This window comes from Apteryx rowi, unplaced genomic scaffold (genome assembly GCF_003343035.1).
Source record: "Apteryx rowi isolate R43461 unplaced genomic scaffold, aptRow1 scaffold_71, whole genome shotgun sequence".
NCBI lineage: Eukaryota > Metazoa > Chordata > Aves > Apterygiformes > Apterygidae > Apteryx > Apteryx rowi.
This window is the reverse complement of record NW_020450994.1, coordinates 821,947-836,151: the sequence shown is the minus strand read 5'-3', so window position 1 is coordinate 836,151 and position 14,205 is coordinate 821,947. Positions and strand designations below refer to the sequence as shown.

The 14,205-nt window shown below is 39.9% G+C and overlaps 1 protein-coding gene across 4 annotated transcripts in view; it reads left to right on the top strand.

The window, feature by feature from the left end:
* The first annotated feature begins 280 nt into the window (after positions 1-280).
* Positions 281-14,205, top strand: part of NIPBL (NIPBL, cohesin loading factor) — a 158,943-nt gene continuing 145,018 nt past the window's right edge. For 3 of the 4 annotated variants that reach the window (XM_026087246.1, XM_026087244.1, XM_026087245.1), the window contains exon 1: positions 281-948. The gene's annotated coding sequence lies outside the window, so the exon portion shown is untranslated. The remainder of the gene's footprint in view (positions 949-14,205) is intronic. The other variant, XM_026087247.1, reaches the window with a different exon arrangement.

Genomic DNA, 14,205 nt, shown 5'->3' with positions numbered 1-14,205 from the left:
TGTTTTTCTCCCCCCCCCCCTCTCCCCAACGGTCACGTCTTCACAAGCCGCAGGCTGCCTCCGTCTCCGCGCAGGCCCGAGTGCGAGCTCCGGTCTCGTCAGGAGGGGGAAGAAAAGAAAGAGAAACTCAGGCGGCAGCCGCAGGGGTGGGGAAGGGGCGAGGGAGCCGCGCGGCGGCGGCGGAGCACCGGCTGCGCCCGCCGCCAGGCGAGGCCGGGCCGGCGAGGCGAGGCGAGGCGAGGCGGAGGGAGCCGCTCCAGCTGCGAGGGGAGCGGCGCGGCGAGGCGAGGCGGCGGAAGCGGCGCTAGTTTGAGCGAGCGAGGAGGCGGCAGCGGAGGGAAGGGGGAGGCTGTTGGTGTTTGGCGCCGGTGGAGGGAGTCATTCCTGCAGCTGCACTTCCGGTCGGCATTTTGTTCTGAGAGGGAGCGAGAGAGACACACACAGGATCCTTCCCCCTYCTCCTCCTCCTCCTCCTCTTCCCCCTACCCCCCCGCTCGGTACCGACTCACCGTGCCCAAGCCGCCCCCTCCCCCGCCCCGCCGCACTCGCGCACACGGAGGGAGCGGCGGCGGCGGCGGCCCCCGGCAGCGCTGCCCCCGGCCGCCCCCCTGCTCCCCCGCGGCTCGCCGGGCGCCTCGGAACCGGTTCGGCCCAGCGCGGCGCGGCGCGGCCCGTGTTGATGTTGTGAAGCAGGCTCAGGGGGAAGGGATTCGCCTCGGCCGCTCACCCCCCGGCTCTACATGTTCGCTGCACTGAGGAGGAGACGGAAGAGGAGCCAGCCCCCCTCCCGGCCCGGATTATTGTTGTTATATTATCTCCCCTCCTCCTCCTGCTCCGCGGCGGCGGCGGCGGCCCAGCAGCGGCGGCGGCTCCTCTGAGGAGGGAGGGGGGCGGATTTCTCCCCCCCTCTCCCGGATTCTCGTTGGATTCAGACGCCGATTTGCTCAGGTAATCCCCCCTCCTTGTCTCCCCTTCCCCTCCCTGCCCTCTCCCGCGGCGGGCCGGGCCTCCCAGCCCAGGCGGCCCAGCGCCGCCGGGAGCGGAGGGGATTAGCTGTTATCCGGGGTAGAGGGGAGCAAGTGGCAACCGGAGGTGTTTATTTCGCAGCCCCCCTTCCTGCCGGCGCGGGCTTGGCGGCGGCGCTCGGCTCCTCCCGGGCTGCCGGGAGGCCCAGGCCCGGCGGAGAGCGCAGGCCGCCGGCCAGCGCCTCCACTCCAGCTCGGGGATTGGAAAGGCGAAGCGGCTCCTCGGTGACAGGCCGCAGCCCGGAGCGGAGCGGCGGCGGCGGCGGCGGCAGCAGCAGCAGCAGCAGCAGGAAACAATACAATTAGCCGCAAACGCGCCCCGATCCTTTGCCGTATTTACAACTTGGCCGGGGCGAGCAGGGACGGTCCCGGCGCAGACAGGGAGCGAGCAGAGGGGCAGCGCAGGAGAGACAATGTAAATACCCGGGAACAAAAATGTGGGATCTTCCCTGTTCTCTCCTCCTCCCAGCAAACTCCGCTCTGAACGTGCAAAAGTTAACGCACATGGATTTATAATGCGCAGAGGTTTAATCCCCAAATAATACAGCGATCGATTAGTGCGTTAATCGCTCAGTATATTTATAGCATAAAACTGGCCCTTGTGGGATGATTGACACGGCACGGACACCTGCAGACCCAGGAAATACAGATAGACAAGCGTTTTGGGTCAGGTATTCAACACGATCTCTGTGTTTATGTGATGTACATGTTACACCAACACACAGAAAATTTAGGAGAAATACTCTTTTATGCTTTCTAACAAACAGAAAATGGGAAAGGGGTCGCACGTAAAGCGTTATGTTTATGACATTTCGGGGGCCAAGGTGAAGATGAGATCTTACCCGAAGTACTCGAGAGTCAAACATAAATTTAATTAAGTGAAAAGTGAGGAATGTTTAAAAAGTGTCATCCTTCTTGTCAGGCCATATCACTTTGAGATCCTGAGGTTGTTATTGGCTGTTTGTGTCCATGGTGTTTGAATATGTAATTAGGTGTCATTTTAACAGGTCAAATGTGTTTTGTAAATGACTGTTGTTTAAGTGTCAGGTCTTCATAAGTAAATGGCAGCTTATTTACAGTAAAGTAAATCTCAGATTTACTGAGTGGCAGAGTTGAGAATGTTATTAAAAATCTGAGGTAGATTTAAAACAAACACTCTGTGAACTAATAAAGATATTCCTACTAAAACTACATTATAAGGGAAATTTTGTGATAGGAAGCTTCATCTTTCTTATAGGAAGGGCATTTGTAAATGGCAAACAAATATCACCATTGTATAATTTATCTGTTTTTTAGTATTTTTTTTAGTTGTTCAGGCAGATCTGTTGTAATATTAAGTGGTTAATGTGTCTAATAAAGTAACTTTCTGGCGTATTGTGTTTAGAGCCTTATAAACTCTGCTATCTTGCCTCTGAGTGCCCTGATACATGTTTAAAAGGGTGAAGTTAATATAGCTGTCACGTAGAAGGCGTGTTTTTAATGCTGTAAATCCGTGTAGTAGTCAGTAGCGTGTCCGTGATTTGTATTGGTCAGGGAGCAGTTTGAATTTTAAAAAGCCTGAAGATCCTGCTGAGCCCCAATCCCGGCCTCCCTCCCTCCCACTAATCTCCCATTCCTGTCTTTGTGCTGCCTGGTCCTGTTAGACACTGTTTGCAACAGGGCCTCAGGCCTACGTGCGTGGAGAGGAACCATTTACACTTTGAAAAAGCAGCTTTTTAGTTTTAAACTTTATGAATTGCAGAGGGAGCCACTAGTTGTCTCGAACTGTCCCTGTCTCTCTCGGTAGCTGAATTGCTGTTTTCTTTTGGTCGGTAGCATGTGTAGGGGCCGAGTGTAACTCTAGTTTACAGGAAAGAAAGGACTGTGCAGAAGTAGTTGTAGTCCTTGGGTAGTTTTCATCATCAGGAAGCGACATTAGCTCCAGCGCTTCTTTTGTCGTTTGTTTAAAACAACTCTTGTTTTCACAAAAATGGGTTTGTTAAGCTAACAGTAGTGAACTTCTCCGACTTATTTTTCATTTCAAGGTGGTTTACTTTAAATATGCTAGATATGAGCAGGAAATGAGCTACTGTAGTTATGTAGTTCCTGTCAAGTTTATCTCTCCAGGGTTGTGTTTACAGCTTTTTTTTTTTTCCCCTTCCCCTCCCTTTATCAGAAAGCATGTACTTCTCTGGTATGAAAAAAATAAGCATATTTATAGAGGGAAATATAAGATGCTGGCTATTTGTGATTTGTCTTGGGCTTTTTGTTTTTGTTCTTCTGAGCCATATGTGGTTAATCCTAAATTAGCTGGATTATCACAGTTTCTGTAGTTGTAAATTTCTTTAACTCAGAAAAATATATTTAGCATACAGAAATATTTAATATAGAAATGTTTGTAAGATGAATTATTTTTGTTTTAGATTGCATTTACAGCACATTTAAGTGTGTGTGTGKGGGGGGAAGCAGGGCTATTTCACTTTTCATACTTCTTTTTTTTGCCTAGTGTTAGAGTTTATACTGGTCCTCTGTTTGTCCCAACAGCTAGCTGCTCAAGAAGGATGTAGTTATTTTAATCATGTTATAAACATTTGAAATTAGTTATACTTGAGGCTTTGGTTGTAACAACTATTTTAACTGGAAGAGAAAAGGAAGATTTTTTTAAATCTTTTATTTTGTACTTTTGACTATCTTGTATATTTTTGCCATTTGTTTCCTGTGTGCAGTATTTTTTTCCCTTTTTTCTCCTCTCAATTGCTTGCATGTTTTACTTGAAATTATTCCCACAAAAACTCTTTCTCTGAAACCTTTTGCTATCTTTTAAAGCTGATTTAATACTCTTTTTTTAAATAAAGACAGGTACAAGCATACCACTAAAATAAAATGTTTTGTGTAGCATTTGGAATGTTTAAATATTTTTACAACTAGGAGAAACACAGGATCAGAGAAGCAAAATTACTCCACTAAAAGCATTTGCAGATCCCTCTTCTGTGTAAGGGTACATGTACCCCTCCCTGTGCAACCTCATTATGTGTTTGGGACTCTATGGACACAGTGTTCATATGACTCTTGTTGCAAAATCAAGGCAATAGATAGTAATTTCTTTGGGTTAGAACCATGTTTTTTGTTGTGTCTGTATGATAGTTAATGCAGCTTTAATCCTAAGTGGGTCGTGTAGGTATTCCTCTAATATAAATAAGCTATAATTTTGAAGTATGCTAGGTGAAAAATAGTGCAAGTGTGAATTGATTTGAACCAGGGCTTGATAGAACAATTTCCTATTGCAGTTCTTCTGTGTGTTCAGCCACAAACGTGGTACTTTTATGTGTCTATTATGTTACAAAGTTACAAAGTCATGATATTAAATTTATATTAGCATTTACTTCATAAATAGTACACAAGAAAAGTAAAGTTAGTGCACAATTGTTAGTAACTAGAAGGAGAAATTCTACTTCAGAGTCAGAGTATCTAGAACTAGGGGAAAAAAAAAAAGCCTTCCAATTCAGAACTACAGATAAATTTGCTTTCTAGAAATTATCCTGGAGGAGTATATAATATTTATCAATGTGGGGACATTTTGGCAACAATTATGGGCATACTTAATTAGAAAAATATGAGTCGTGATAACTTCAGTGTTTGGTGTCCAGGTGGTGTGAGATGGATCATCCAGTGTTAGAATAGCTGTTTTCTTTCACAAAATGTGTTATTAGTAATATTTAACGTTTGAAAGAATTGGCTATTTCAATATTATACTGCTTATTTTCGCTCTTGCTTTTCATGTGCCTTTATTAGAAATAACGCAGTTCAGGTTAGCGTCTGATTTTGAATGACCAGCAGTAATAAGCACTCAGTTGCATGGAGCTACCTAGAGGGGAATGCTTGAAATTGGTGATACCTGCATATTATTGGTAATAACCCTGTATGATAATGATCCTTTTTAATAATCAAAACAAGGAAATCCTTTTGAAATTACAATTATTAAGGGCTTGTATTCTAAAAACTTATTAATATAATTCATTTATATTTGTGGTGTTATTCTATTTAGTGTTACAAGCATACTTCTTCGTAGATGATCCTAACCCCCAAAGTGTGTGGTGGAAAAGGGCTTTATATTGAAATCTGCTGCACCAGGAGTGAGGAAATTGTATTTGAGGAGATTGTGCAGGACCTGTGATTTGTGTCTTACTTCCTGTCCCCACTGCTCACTATGGAAAATCCCTTTAGCAAAAGGGGGGGGGGGAAGGATCTTGGCCCAACTATTTGTAGAAACTAAAAGGAGTTTCAGGCAAATTAAATGCAGTTGTTGATCTTGTACTTGTAGGTGACTACTTAGTTTACACAAATAACTTCAGGAAAAAAAAGCATAAATATTGAAGGGTATTTTTCATGTGAAAGTCTCTTAGTCTTAGAAAAAATTCTAGAAGAACTTATTTTTAGTGCTGTTAGTATTTATATCAGTTCCAAGTGTTTTTTCAAGTAGACGTCTCAAAATGCTTTATATAGGTAAATATTCTAATTTTTTTTCAAAACATTGCTAAGGTTTGATATGAAACACTTTGAGTTTTTGCAGCAGTGTGTATGTGTAGACATGCAATGCATTTTACTGGAACAGTGTTAAAAAGCATCAGGCTGCAAAGTCAGGGACTCAGATAAGTAAACAGCAAACTAAGATTGCAGAAACAAACATAATCCAGCCCCCTTCTATATACACTGGGCATTTGACTACATTATTGTATTCCCCTTTATCCTCATGGCCCCAATTCAATGCTTCATGCAGTGCATGGGAAATGCCAGCTGACTAGTAATACTGTTATAACCTAGTTTATATATTTGGTTTTTTTTGTCACTCAGTGTGCAGCCTGCTGTCTTATTACCTGCTGTATACCATCCAATTTTTTGAATGAATACTGATTTTTTTTTGTCTACTAATTTATAGGAATTATGATCAAATATAAATATCTGTGCTTCACAAACATTAGAGAACATTGTTTTTCTAGCACATCTGTGAAATATTATTTCCATTTTACAGATGGAAGGCTGAAACTGAGTCAAAATACTGAGTTCAAAAAGTGCTTATAAATCTCCAGTGGCTAATTCAGCTTACTTTATTCTTGAGATTTTGGGGGCTATTTTATAGCATTTAGTAAGTTCATAATATTGTTCTCTTTGACTTTATTTGTGATTGACCTGCACTTCAACATATCAGGCTCATTTTTTCTCATGCTGGGTACCTAAGAAATATAGAGAGTTTTCATTGATGATGTTAAATATCTTTTCAGTGTCTACTACCCTGAGCATGGCAAGAGCTGGCCAAAAATAGATTTCTTGTCCTGAAAAACTAAAAAGAATTCTCTGTCCATACTGTGAAGAACCCAAAATCTTTTAAAAGTTTATCAGAAAGATCATGAAGAGCAGAGACAGCAATTAGATAATAGCCCCAAACCAGCAGGTAATTAAGTGGCTTGCCTGCAATATTGGAGCCATAGATTCAAAATGCTGCTCTTATTAGTGTCCAACAGGAGCCATTACCCCTGGAGAACGTCCTAAGCACTGGTTATTGGCTGTTCTGGGTAAATCTCTACCTCTTAAGCTGAAATTGTTGCAGTTCATGTAAACTGGTTAAATGGGATCCTCTGCAGCCTGGTGGTCAGGCCATTTCATTGCGATGTTGTTCTGTGGTCCAGTTAATATTTATACTAAATTGTACAGCTCTGGTAGGAAAAGAAGACTGTTCTTAGGTAAAGTGAGTGCATTCCTAGCCAGGGCATTGCCTTTGGGATGTAGGAAGGCCAGGTACAAATTCCTAATCTGTATCGGGCAGAGAGGTTCTCAAGCTTTTCTCCCCATATGACTTCGTATGTTCTAATCATTGGGTCGCTGCCGGCCTTCCAGAGGCTGTAGGTATATTTTGGAACAGACAGAATGTGTATTTCTAAGTTTTTTTTTTTTTTTTTATGTAGAACACCACATAATTGCAGAAAAGATAATAGTCACATACCCTAGGGCTTGGTGTACACTTATGTTAAAAGTACAGCTTTTTTTTTCCCCTGATGGAAATTTTCTGTGTGACTATCCTGGTTTTTTTTTTGTTTGTTTTTTTGTTTTTAATGAGATTTGGTTTTGACAAACTGGCAGTCTCCAGCAAAAGATCTTGTGGATGGGAAATTCTTTTTTAAATCAGTTGTATTTATTAACTGCATGTTATTCAAGTTCTTCAGTAAAAAAGTGTAACATCCCACAGACAGCAGCTCCTTTTACTGTGTAACCCTGATTCATTTCATGACCACCATCTGTCATGTGCCATGTATAAAGCAGGGACCCTGTGGATAACAAAAAAAAGGTATCTGATCATTTAATGAAAGACTATCATAATGCACAAAGGACTGAATTACAGGTGTAAGCAACTCTAATTCTGACATTTCTCAATACTTTAATGCTTGGCTTTATAGTTTTAATCTTCTTTCTGTTATCTTTTTTTTCCAAGGTAATTTTATTGGGCTCCTTAAATGTAAACATGGGTCTATAACAGTGTAGGATTCTTTGAAACTGTGACCCCTCTCTCCTGCTAACAACCTCTCCTGTTGAGGCAGCAGAACAGTTTAGGGTCAGTTATAGGCTATTATTCTTTGGTGACCAGGTACCCAGAAAGGATGAGGTTATGAATATTTTTGTCTCTGAAATTCTGCTTTAAAGTCTTAAGTTTTAATAGAGAATGCCTCACTGTCTTGCATGTTATTTTCCATTCAGATCTGTTATTTTCTGTTTTTCTTCTAATATACTTTCTTGATATCAGTGATTTAAAAAATAATTAGCTTGCCTCTGGTGCTATGTGTTGCAGCTACCTTAGCACCTGTGGAAAAATAAGGTGGAACACATTTTTTGCAGTCTGAAAGTTGGGAAAATTTTGATAAGGCTCTAACGGAACTGTGGTGAAAACTTAGGAAGAACAGGACACGAAAATTTAAAATCAGTTTAATTTGTATTTTTTTGAAAGGAAAGTTAAAATCTGCCTGATCTTAAAATGATTTGTTTGTTAAACGTTGGTTAAACTCCTGGTTCAAAGTAGGTAGATGTGATTGCTTTTCACTACAGGGGATGCTAGGTTTGCATGTTTTTTTTGTTATTATTATTTTTAATATTGGGAAACAAAGTTTGAACAAATAATTATAATATATAATATCATGTTGGGAAACAAATACCATGCTCTGTGATGACTGGTTATTTCTGACAGTTTTTTAAAAACTCATGTTGAGGCAAAACCTGTAACATAGAAAACTTCAGTGTATACTATAAAAATTTTGCAGTTAGGAGTAATTGAAACATTGCTTAACACAGTTGCTAGTCAACTTTAAGAATGTATGTTGCTCTCAGATTACTTTGAATAGGTGACTCCACTAAGTTTCCTTACGCTTCATATTAAAAGACACTGATTTTACATGCCTATAACTTGTTAAACTTCAGTCATTTGGGCAGAAGTTTTCCATGCTGGGTGACTGCCCTTTGCTGACTGTCTCTTTTTTGGCTTAAAGCCAAAATTGTTCACTGGCTTCTAAGGGTCAGGCTGGAGAAAAACGTTTAAAAATAGTTTCTGATCTTTGAAGAAAAGTAATTCTAACATCCCCAATCTTTGGACCAGGAATTTGAAATTGGATAGTGAGGTAACTTTTGTGTCAGGGATGTGCGTTTTGTTGCTCTTTGAAAATCTGTCCAAAAATTGGGCAAGTTATTAGTGCTTGTAAAATTAGCTGACTTCTCATATTTTAGGCATTAAAGTGGAGAACTTTCTGTATGCTCAACAGGACTTCGGTTGTAGTGCAGTTCTAAGCAGCAAGATGCAGCACAGATTCTTGGTTTTCTGGTCTCTAGTCGCTGTTGATGCACAGTGCAGATTCATTTGACTGTGGAGAAGGCAAGAGCTGAGTTTGCAGTGTGTTTGAAAGGGTGAGCGCATGGGGAAGAGGAGCAGCAGGTTGGAACCAAATTTATATAGATGGGAAGGGAGTGGGAGCTTGAAGGGCCGGAGCTGGGAGGAGGGTAGGAGCTCTGGAGCTTCTAAGGAAGGGACGACCAAACTGGCAAGACTGGACAAAGGAGCTGGTTTGGGGGATACCAGGGTGTCCTCGGTGAAAATACAGGAAGAGCTGTAAAATAGTGAGACAGAAGGGTACCCTGAGACTGGATGCATAGTCAAGGGCGGTGGTTTAGGAATGGGAATGGGTGGGAAGTTTGTACTGAGAGGCCAGAGTGGGGAAGAGAAACAAATTGCCTGAGAAGCCAAGAGTACAAAGCAGGGGTTGGCTGGGCAAAAGAAGCATTATTTCACATGCGGATTTTTTTTTTTTTTTTTTTTAACTGAGGAAGTCATATACTAAAAAAAGCTCAAAACTGTGGAGTACTACTTATAAGAGCAAAGAGTAGGGAATTCTGTAATTCACATTACTCGTGTAGACTGTTTGGCATCTCTGTAAATGCATTGTGGTAGTCTTTAAGTCTGTCATCACTTTTTTTTTTTTTTTTAACAACAGAATCCCTGTTTCACTGACTGTATGGAATGAATAGTATCCCCTTAATAGAGTGTGTTTTTTTTGTTTTGTTTTGTTTTAAGCAGGTTAGATTAATGTCTTCTGGGATTGGCTTTAGATATTGTTGATCATGCCTTGGGGAAGGGGATGGACTCTTGAGATCGCTTCCAGTCCTGTCTTTTATGATTCAATATTTTGATTTCTCTTTGGTGTTCAATATGTAGTCCTTTGCCTTAATCACTTCATATCATTAAACCCCACTCCAGAGACAGAATTCTTAATTTTCTCATGGGCTTTTCGTGGCATGCATTGTAATATTGGAGTGCTTCACAAGTACTAATAATTTTGTTCTAAATTTTTTTGAGGAGAGTATGTAATCATGAAGGTTGGGAACTGAGACACAAAAGTTAGTCATTTTCTTTCTAACTTTGCGAGTCCAACCTGARCATCTGTAGGACCTGACTTTTAAACTAATTTTTTTTTTGATTTATTTATTTATTGGTATCATAGCGTGTGATTAAAATTAGAAGAGATTTTATTAATTTGTGTTAAAAATATGACTAATCAGTGCTTCATCAAATTGGGCTTGGGAGCATGTAAGAAACAACGAACAAAGAAATATTTACCTTTTGTAATAGGAATATCCGATTCCCAAGAGTGGCGTTTTTCTGTTTCATGCTTTTCAGTGTCCAGCCTCTTTCACTTCATGCTTCTCTTTCATTTTTACTTGAAGTTGGAGAGTCATGCATACAGCAGACCTTACAGCCTTATGAATAGCCTCTGATTCATTTCCAGAGCAGATCCATCCGGGAAGGTTGGGCCCAGGAGTGGGAGGGAACTGTTGCATGACTATATAATCAAAGACTGTGTCAGAATACTTGAGCGTAAGGGGCATTTATTAACTTCTGATTGACTTTGCAAATATGTTCTTTCAGTTGAGGTTGTGGGATTTCATGGTAGAAATTTAGAAAGCTTTTGAGCTGATATGCAGAAAAAATCATGTTTGAGTATTTGTTGATGTGAAGGCTAGTGACTTTTTTGTGTTGACTGTTCTTCATTTGTGGGTTTTTTAACAGCATTTTTAACAATGTGAATTTTAACATACAGGAATGCATTTAATATAGTATCTTTTTAAGTATTGCCTTGTAAACCAACTGCCATAATGTAGTAAGTAAAGTTATAGTCTTGATTTCTGCATCATAAAAAGGAACTGGAGAAAGGGACTTCACTGTTGTGATATTCCTATTGAACAGCTTAGCCCCCGAGTGTCAGCCACAGGTTTGAGATGTGCAAGTATGCAGAATGGAATTCATAAGTCCTGTGGCGCTGAGTGAGCAGCGGATCTATATAGGTTAGTCGATAGGAAACGCTGGAGAGACTTCTACCTCCTAAAACAGAGTTTAAATCAATTTATTTGATAGTTGTGTTCCCTCTCTCAGATTCTTTCCATGTTGTGATTAATTTTCTTTGCACTGTACTTCTTCAACAAGAGGAGAAGGGAATGCTCGCTACCCCATAAAATCTTAGAGCTGGTTGAAGGCCCCATGCTAATGGGTGGTGAAAGTTACATATCTGAACCTCTTGCTGCTGAGGAGGATGTAGATTCTGGGTTTCTGGTATTCTGAGCAAGTGCTCTTCCTCTGTCCTTCTGCTGAGATTTTGAATAAAGGGTTGGAGGCTATGGCTAGTATGCAATGCAAAATATTCGGTTCTGTGTGTTAAACTTGTTCAAAGTCCGGCCAGAACATGTGGCTGGACTTTCCTGCTTTGCGGATCTTGCTCAGGCATGGGTGTAAAACGGATGTTGGGCTGCTTAATTCTGCTGAAATAGTGGTAGTTCTGGCGTGTATTGAAGCAAAGCTGTAGGTGAACTGTACTGGTGATAATTTAGGTGTCTAGTGGCTTAGGTGGAGAGTTGTAGGAACACGCTGTGCTCCAGGGTCACTCTGGGGTCACTATTGGAAAAAGATTATTTTAGAGTTATGGCTCTGCATATTTACTCACTGGAGTAATTCCCTCTGGTTCTGGAATGATGTAAAGTTTAGTCATGTTATTTACAGAATTAGATCCTTTATTTTTACCATGGAAAATATCATTAAAATATTTGAGGAATTGCAGTAAAAATTTAGTATGGTTTAAAAACCGTTTTGTCTGTAATTCTCTAAATATCATTACATGAACAAGCCATCATAATACTGCAAGTTAAACATCGTCAGTTTTCATATCATACTGTAATCTTAGCCTGCACCTTGGAGGAAGAATAATGAAAGCAACTTATTTAATTTAGTGTCATGTTAAATAATTGTGTTGAATTAGTGTACTTCAAAATAGGGGTTTTCTTTTTTTCTGTAAATATTTGTGTTTATTCCTGACATAAATATTTTTTTTCTAGGCTCAAACTAGACATATGATGTCATGGGATTAAGCAAATTGTTAACCACATTTTGAGAAATAATTAGCCAAGGAAGTCTTATAAAAAGCTCTGTAGATGGACTTCTGAGGATTCAACATAACTTGTTATGTCCGGGTAATTTGAAGTTATTGCATGCTCAGCTACAGTGAATGTTCAATTGTGTATATGTAGCCTGTAGCAATTGCGCATAACTCGATTTAATTTAACCCTGTTTCATTGCTGGCTAAGGAAGGTTGAATTAGTTTGCATTTTTCATGGGCTAAGTGCATATGCACAATTATTGCAAGTCAGCTGATGCATGGTAACTTGACAGTTTGGGCTGATCACTTGTCCAAGTGTGGTTGAGAATCTGTGAAGGTTTCCTGCCTGCATCTAATTACTGATACGGATATAAATTTGAACAAATATTTTGGGAAAGAGAGTAAATGGATGAAATATCTCATTATAAAATATGCTGATTTTTATATTTTTTTTAACTGGCTTTCAAAAGCTTGTTACAGATATCTGCAGGTAACTATTTTAAAGAAATACAAAAAGTTCTCATCTGTTTTTTGATCATGAAGCTTAAGAAATGTAATGCTTATTTTACTGTTTTATTTCCTAATAATGAAAACCAAACACATTAGAAAATAGATGCACTTTAGTTTTAAAAGTGACCTTACAGAAATAGCGTCTGTCATCAAACATGTTAAATTTGTTGTACAGAAGTTAGAGCTTTTATTAGTAAAATGGCATTGACTTTGATAGAAATAATTCTGTTTAGTTATCCTGGGCACGAATACAGCTAACAGATTCTGTAAATCAGGTCAGATACAGATTCATTAATGGGATTGTGTGTCAAATAACACTTTAAAAAGATAGCTGTGCATATGCATTGCCTTCAATGGGTTTACACAGGTGTAACTGTTTGAAACTGATATATATCAACAAAATGCTGAAATAAGTTACAATTCTCCGTTTGGCTTTAAATAGATTAGTCCCTAAGTATTAGGTTTTTCAAATACCGTAAAATATTTAGTCACTGACCTCAGTGGTTATAAGCTGGCACACACAAGATTATTTAAGAGCTGTTTTTGTTTTCCTTTAAATATATAATCATTTTATATATTAGATTTACCCCATTAAGACCAATAGTAACTTTAACATTTCTGTCACTGTTATGTAGTATTGTTCTTGTGGTTAATTTGAATTTTGTCATAATCATTGTTAAGTATTCTATGATTTTCATAAGTTAAGATGTTTGATGTCTTTTTTTTCTTTGGGTTACGTTGTGGCCTGCAGTGTTAATGGCTGAGATGTAGCAGTAGGTTCTCACTCGCTGGGATTTCTTTGGAATAATTTTCTGGATTCTGAACATAGTTTAATGAATTCAACACTCATGTAGCTTACTAACATAACAGTGGTATGTTAATATAGGTGTCAAATAATTAGTTTCAGAAAACTTGAAAGAATTTTTATGATCACTTCTGAAAAAGGCTCATATATGATTGAGTAATAACACAGTTACTTGTTCACTAGAAAGGACAGCATTGTGTTTCAAAACCTGCCTTAAAATCTTTCAGAAGTAAAAACTACCTAAAAGACAGCCGATGTCAGAGAAGACTTAAAAGAACTTTTTTGCTGTGAATAAATGTCAGGAAAAATTAGCAGTGAGGGGAGCTCAAGTCCTTTGTAATATGAACCTGGAAAACACACATATAAATTAATATTGGACAAGGTGAGATAGCAAGTTAGTACTATTAGTATAATTTTGTGTCTCAGATCTAAATATTGTCATGTATGCCATAGCATGCAGACAATAATGTCAGGCATGTGGCCTGGGAAGGCCACTTGCGGCTCTGCGAGCTCTAATTTATGGTCTCCCATGGCAACTCTTGAAGAGCAAAAAGGATTATGAATCAAGATGTGTCCCTGGATCAGGTCCTGTGCGTTTAATGTGAAGAGTGTGAATTCCTCTGCTGAGGAGGTGAGCGGCACCATCTCCCTGTGTTGCCACAGGAACAGATCTTTCCTTGTTGCTGCTACTTAGCAGCTCTCCTCACAGTCATATGTTTCACCACAGGTTGGTGGTAGGTTAGATATTAGACTACTAGAAAATAGGACAGGAGCTCGGTAGTTTGTTAGGCTGGATGAATGGCTGGCAAAGGATAGCGTATTAGGTACCTTGGCATTTGATGTAAAAAGGAAAGACAAGAAACTAAGAACCAGCCTCTCCTTTTTGCTACTTGAGCGTATATGTCAATCTTGATGCAAGTTTAAAGCAGTT